General features: G+C 44.7%; 1 long non-coding RNA gene across 1 annotated transcript; it reads right to left on the reverse strand.

Moving 5' to 3' along the window:
- Window positions 1-407: 407 nt before the first annotated feature.
- On the reverse strand, window positions 408-4021 carry LOC142490884 (uncharacterized). Its single transcript, XR_012800130.1, has 3 exons — window positions 3932-4021; window positions 2748-2858; window positions 408-459 (listed from the first exon to the last, which is right to left on the reverse strand). It is a non-coding gene; the product is annotated as an uncharacterized LOC142490884 (long non-coding RNA).
- Window positions 4022-7499: the final 3478 nt, after the last annotated feature.

The following is a 7499-nucleotide window of genomic DNA, read 5'->3' on the forward strand; positions in this document are numbered from 1 at the left end:
TAGTTGCTACGGTAGCCGCATTGGAGTCCTGACGAAGGGTCTATGTGATCGGTCCCAAAAGTTCTTGAGCCCCACCGTTTTTTCTGCTTATATGCTTCATGAAGGTATTTTGTAAACTTTATTTATTTGAAACCTATACGGTCCGCATGGGCAGAAAATAAGAATAACATTTGGAAGAGCGTCTGGGCCTATTGTCCTTTTTAAAACAGGAAATTATGTTATATGAAGCTTTTATGACACAGTTTCTATCTCATGAGCAGCCAACGTGTCAGTGTGACTTAACCTACAGATTATTCTGCTTCATGGTGTGGGACTTAATCACTCTCTATTTTAAAAAAAACAAATGGCCATCTGTTTAAACACTATCAATTCTTTTATTTAATGCATGAATAAAATTGCATTATTTTCCAGCGAGACATACCTGCCGTAGCAGGTAGAATGAGTGTCTGATTTCTTGTCCTTTAAAAAAAAAATAAAAGTCGGCGTTAAGAAACATATTCTCTTATGTACGTGTGAGTGAAATGTAAGACTCATGTATTTTGTATCGGCTCACTGAGTATTGTCTAATTGTAGAAATAAATCCTCTATGAGTTTACACTCTTTTCTATGCCATCAATCTAAGAAAACATTCTCCACCCCTCTTTATAAGCTTAGTAACTTAAAAATGCCTCTTTAAGTATCTGGCAATATTAACCTGTCATCGGGCTTTTATCATAGCTGCAAAGCTGTGATGACAGCAGTATAAAGATTTCAAAGAGATACTTTCATTTTTTTTAACCAGATCTAGACTTTGGTTGGTCAGACTCATTAGATTATTATAAAGAGCCTTCGTAACACGTCTATTTATTCTTTGGGGGGTAGATATTCAGCAAGCTGGGTCATGGACTATTCGCTTGAGATGCTATTAATTTTATTTACGTGCAAACAAACGGTGCAAGTGTAAAGCTTTTGTATTATACTATGGAGTATTAGGGGTATGATCACCAATGATGAATGCACATTTTGGAAGTAGCGCTCTCGAAAATATGCCATTTATAATACAAAAGCAAAGTCAACAGAATTGAGACTTTGCAGTGCTGTCAATAAAAATATATCCTAGAATCAATAAGTGAGCAAAGCATTCGTCTTCATGTGGAACCCAAACCTCATGATGTAGGGAAACTGCGTTTGCAACAATAGTTATGGATCTATATTATATGTGTAACAAAGACCTTGAATGTGATGGTATAAATGATATCTTTTTAAAGCTGATTTTTGATACGGTTTATAACCTCTGACCAGTAAAGGGTATCACTATTTGGGCCGAGAGACGAACTGGCATTTTTTTTGTAGCCTTATCAATTGTCCCTCCATACATTGGGCCGTTTCCTATATATCCATCAAAGCGTCTTTTGGGGCCGCTCTCTGACGCAAATCCCCATTCAATTCAATGCGGACTTTCGTATGAAAACGGCCTGAACTGCCACTTTGGTAGATGTACAGTAGAATGACCGCCTTTGAACCCGATGAGGTGGAAGTGAAAGAAGAATGGTGGCTTTGATATACAAAATCAAGGCTACACAGGATGACCCATCTTATGCAGGCACACTATGACCAGGATACTATTTGTCGAGCTGTGACTGTGTTCTGGATGCTTCCCTTACAGGTGACCAGTAGAAGGTATTAGGTATTGAGCTATGATAAAACGGAAGTCTGTATGAATATATGCAGCTCATAATTGTCCACATACCCTGTCTATGTTATAGGTCTGAGGGGTACGAATTTGAAGACTGTAATAGCTATGACGTATTCATCTGAAGATATATGTGTTGCATGCAATGTCTGATTTGTTTTCATGTAAATAGGAGGAAGACCCAAGGAATTAGTCTGTCTATCTTTTTTTATTTTTACTTTGTTTTGTTATTTGGTTTTACAGTAGGAGCATGTATTATATTGCTTATTTTTTTTATTATGGCTACACCATTGTTTTCGTAGGTTTGAACAGGATGTGTTTAATATTGATGTATGTAACATTTGGGACGTGGAATGCTGAATCCGTGCTCAGTTAAGAATATTTGCATTTTTTTATGGATTAATAACTAAAATAAGTGATTTGGATAATTTTTTAGTTCTCTTTGGAATGACTTTTTCTTTGGTATTGTTTAGATTAAGGGGTTCTGAGCATATCCCTTATGGGGGTATATATTTGACCTGTGTGGAAAATACTATTTCATGTTGATCATAATTTGAACATAGATGATTATAACGCTCAATTCCACAATATTAACAATTACAAAGTAAACACCAGGTGCATAGGGAAAATTAACCAAAATACAGACAAGATAGTGACCGAGGTCACATGAGTCCCTTATTAGCACGCACTCATGGTGCAATAATAATTAAATGGGGGGGATAAAGTCAGAGAAGCCTCGCATGCTCCAATCACCCACAAATAATGGGGCTACATGGCAGATAGGACGTCCAACCTGTTAAAATGAAAAATAACAAATATTTTAATGAAATAATCAAACGCCGAAACAAGTGAATGTATGTATAAGTGATTTAAAAATAGGATTAAAATAAATCCCCAGACAGGGAGGTGCTAGGACGAGAGATGGTAGCGGGGATTCCACCGCAGCAGACACGGTTGTATTATTTGTGCGATTGCTATTTATAGCCAGATACTTATATTCACAGCCTGCACGATCTTATGGTTTGGACTGCTATTTAATAGAGTTGACGTATATATGCACATTCAACCAACGTACCATCCATATTTAGCTGCTCTTTGTGGTAGACGGTGGTATTTCTCCCTTCTTGCTTATACAGGTATCATTCATATACATCACACTGTGTTTGTTGATGACGACTATATCTACCTGCAAGTGAGGTATCAGTGAGTGATATATATTTCTCACATTAACTAATGTGACATCAAGAACCAAGCCGTACAAAACATAAGAAACATATACAAAAAGCACAGATCATAGAAACTCTTTGAAATGGTTCATTTGTATGTGACCAAGATGTTGGTATTAAATGCACATTATCGAACCTTCTGGAGCGCTTGTTTGCATACAGAAAGCGCTGCGCCCGGAAAGTGAGGTAGGGGAGGAATATATTTACAAAATAAACCACCACAAAACAGACTTCATGTTGCTTGTGGCTACATGTCGCTACAGTTAGAAGCATTAAGGAAAAAGCAGTGTTTGGGCAGTTGGTTCTAGGAATTTAATTCATGCCCCACACGCAGGGGTGCGCAAACTTTTTTTTCTTTGCGCCCCCCTGCCTGCTCTCCCCCCTGCTCGCGCCCCACCACTTACCTTATCTCCAGCAGCGGCGGCGTCATTTAACGCTGCGCTGTCGTGGCGACGCATCGCCAGAAGCCGCCGGAGAGCAGGTAAGAGGGAGTTGCAGAGGCCTTGCACACTCCCCCGGCATTTTATTTAAATGTTGTGGGGAAGAACGTGGGGCCTCTTTAGGCGCCGTGCACCTCCCCGCCCCCCAAGAAAATGTTGCGCCCTCCAGTTTGCGCACCTCTGCCCTAGAGCAGGGTTGGGCAACTCCAGTTCACAAGGGCCACCAAACAGGTCAGGTTTTCAGGAAATCAGTCTTCGATTGAGCCACCTGTGCTGAAGCGGGGAAATCCTGAAAACCTAACCTGTTGATGGCCCTGGTGGACTGAAGTTGCCCACCCCAGCCCTACACCAATTTTAGATGGACCAAGGTAAACCTTCCATGTAGAGCAATCACTCAGAAATAATTAGTTCTCAACCAGCGTGTCAACACAAACATAAATATTATCCTTATTAAACCGGGTTTTTGTGCAGTTGGCAGAGGTTTACGGCCTTCATGGTTCAAAAAAAGCCACACCACAGCACGGTTTGCTGTACTTTGGCTGTCTTGTGCTTGCATTGCACATTCGTCAATTAGAAGAAAAGGGAAGGCTTACCAGATAACACTTACAATCCTCCTGAAGAACAAAGGCATGTGTCATCAGCCCCTCACACAGAAAGAGGGTTGCTGTTCTTAGAATCCTATTGTAACTTGGATGAGATAGACAAAAAGCATTAAGCATTCTTCAGGCTTCCCTTTTTGATGACTAAACGTTACAGAAATGTCTGCAGGGTAGAAGATTTTGGATGTTGGCCAGATGATTAAGATTAGAGATGGAAGGCACACGGATTAGCTTGCCCATTTCTTTTGTTAAATAAAGAAAACATTAAAAGAATATTCTATTACAAATCACACAGTGGGGCAGATAAAGAAACATGTTTTGGAAATATTGTTCAGCAGACCTTTTTTGTGTCGCATTTATTCTGAGCTATAACTGTTATGGGCGGGGGTAACAGGCTCTATAATAAAGGTAAAGCCCGTTTTGGTTACCCCTGTTTCGTGTATAAGGGTCCCAGAGAGTCAGCTCTTGGAGCCAGTAACATTGTATCACTGTGTTATACTGTATGTATTAAAAGCATTTGTTGTGTTTTTCCCTTTCCGGGCATGCAGTCAAGCAGGGATTGCTAGGGTATGAGTTTCAAGGGCGGGGTTGGCAGAGGAACCGTTGACAGAATGTGCCTAGGAGGTTGGGGTCCGGAGTTGCCGGTTCCCCCATAAATGTACCTCACCACTAGAGTACCCTGCTTCAGCACAGCCCAGAAAGGAGAATGAGGCACAGGGATGAATATGTATTCCTGTAGCTGAGGGAATCCCTAGGTTAAGGTGGATACCCCAGCTAGTGCCAAGGTGACTCACAACCAGTATAGGGTTTGTGAGTGCCCAGTCATATATAAGGTGGGGGGGGGGGGAGACTCAGAGTCCAAACTGAGTCACAGGGAAAGTGTGAGGAAATAAGGCAGCAGAAATAAAGAGACAACATTTTTCCTTTTCTGTTCTCTGTACCCCAAGACTCGGAGTGTATTAAAATATACTTTAATGCATTATAATGTGTTTAAACATTCGGAACCGATGTCCAAACAGGAAGCAAAACCATAGCACCGGTATGTCTGCTGGACATTGGAGATCAAAGCAGCCAGAGGATGCCCAGAGGTGTGAACAGCATTTGGTCAGCGAGGAAAGGTGGAGTACTAGGTCTGGAGATCAATGGCAGCCCTCCGGGATGCCACTTGTTCTGTCAGACCTAGTGGAGCCTGCCCAGCGGGTGGCATTGGGATGGCTGAGGGGGTATGTGTCAGGCTTGCATATGCCCCTTGGCTGTTTCGAATTTTCCACTAACCCGGCTTTTCTAGCCGGCTTGTCACTGATTGGCTGCTTGGGAAAGTTCCCACGTGCTGATTGGCGGTCCACTTTGCTTCTATTTTATGAATGAAGCAGAGAATACTATAAGAAGCCCTGAGCCAATCAGATTGTGTGTTCCCTTTGAGTCTGAGCTGAAAGAGCGCGTCCGGGATTTTCAAAGATGCTCTGTTTGTAATAGCAAAGCAACCGGCTTCGATTTCAAGCCTGAAAAGCCTGCCCGCCAGAGACTAAGTCCAGCATTTTGGGACCAAGTTCACAGAAAGGAACGTAGCGGTCGCGACTGGGATTTTATGCCGATTTGGACTAACTCGCGGTCAGGAGGGACCAAGTTCTCCGAACAGAACGTAGCGGTGGTGTATGGAATTTTATGCTGATTTGGGTTCCAGGAGATTCCGGGCTAAGTCCCGGTCAGGGTAAAACTCTCCCACAGAGTTCCCTGCACCTAGGAAAGTCTAGTTTTCAACTCCAGCCCCAAAGCAAGTGTGTCCTTTCATCTGTATTATGTGTATCATTGTGTGTATGCGAATGTATACAGAATAAATTAAAATTGATTTCTGTACCCTGTTTTACTCAATGAATGATCCCAGTAAAAATGTGTAAATAACCTGGTCTCCCGTGACAATAACTGCGTTATATTTATTGCACGATGTATTGACCTGAACTTGATGGCTATATGTTGCCTAAAGGTACTGGGACAGCCTCCTGGGTTTTGACTTGGGTGCAGAAGAAGACCAAAGTACACAATACAGAAGACCCCTTGCTCTTGTGGACGAGAATTCCCTCTGCTGAAACAGCCCTGATTCCTGCAGAATAATTCCATCTCCCTCTGCATAGGTGTGCAATGTATTCTCCAGACAGATTATTGCTCCTGGTTTTTAAAAAAAAAATACAGAAATCAAAAATACAGCTTATCTGCTTAGAGAGCTGCAGTCCTTGGCGGGTCCGTGCAGGGTAGCGCGTCTCCTATATATATCGAACGGCTGCTTATCCACCTAACATTCTCTCTCACTCACCCCCTCCCTCATAGTCTCTCTCCCTCTCATTCTCTCTCTCTCCCTCCCTCACCTCACTCCCTCTCATTCTCTCTCCCTCACCTCCTCCCACTCATTCCCTCTCACCCCCTCCCTCTCACCCCCTCCCTCTCACCCCTCTCATTCTGTCTCCCTCACCCCGCTCCCTCTCATTCTCTCTCCCTCACCTCCTCCCTCTCACCCCTCTCATTCCTTCTTCCTCACCCAGCTCCCTCTCATTCTCCCTCACCTCCTCCCTCTCAATCCCTCTCACCCCCTCCCTCTAATTTTCTCTCCTTCACCCCCTCCTTCTCATTCTGTCTCCCTCTCACTCTCCCCCTACCTAACATATTCTCTCCCTCACCCTCCCTCTCATTCTCTCTCCCTCACCTCCTCCCTCTCATTCTCTCTCCAACACCCGTCCATCTCATTCTCTCTCCCTCACCCCACTCCCTCTCAATCTCTCTCCCCAAACCCCTCATTCTCTCTCCCCCACCCCTCCCTCATTCTCTCTCCCCCACCCCTCCCTCATTCTCTCTCCATCACCTCCTCTCTCTCATTCCCTCCCAACCCTCCCTCTCATTTTCACTCCCTCACCTCCTCCCTCTCATTCTCTCTCCCAAACCCGTCCATCTCATTCTCTCTCCCTCACCCCACTCCCTCTCAATCTCTCTCCCCAAACCCCTCATTCTCTCTCCCCCACCCCTCACTCATTCTCTCTCTCTCACCTCCTCCCTCTCAGTCCCTCTCAACCCTTCCCTCTCATTCTCTCTCCCTCACCCCGCTCCCTCTCATTCTCTCTCCCTCACCCCCTCCCTCTCATTATCTCTCCCAAACCCCTTCATTCTCTCTCCCTCACTCCTCCTGCTCATTCCCTCTCACACCCCGCATTCTCTCTCCCAAACCCCCATCATTCTTTCTCCCTCTCCCCTCCCTCTCATTCTCTCTGACACCTCTCTCATTCTCTCTCCCAAACCCCCTCATTCTCTCTCCCCCATCCCTCCCTCTCATTCTCTCCCCACCTCTCCTCCCTCTCATTCTCCCCCAACCCACCCCTCCTCCCTCTCATTCTCTCCCCCACCTCTCCTCCCTCTCATCCTCCCCCCCCCACCCCTCCTCCCTCTCATTCTCCCCCCTGCCCTCCTCCCTCTCATTCTCCCCCCCACCCCTCCTCCCTCTCATTCTCCCCCCCACCCCTCCTCCCTCTCATTCTCCCTCCCTGATACACACACACAAACACGCACGACAGGCCTC

Source organism: Ascaphus truei, chromosome 3 (genome assembly GCF_040206685.1).
Source record: "Ascaphus truei isolate aAscTru1 chromosome 3, aAscTru1.hap1, whole genome shotgun sequence".
Lineage (NCBI taxonomy): Eukaryota > Metazoa > Chordata > Amphibia > Anura > Ascaphidae > Ascaphus > Ascaphus truei.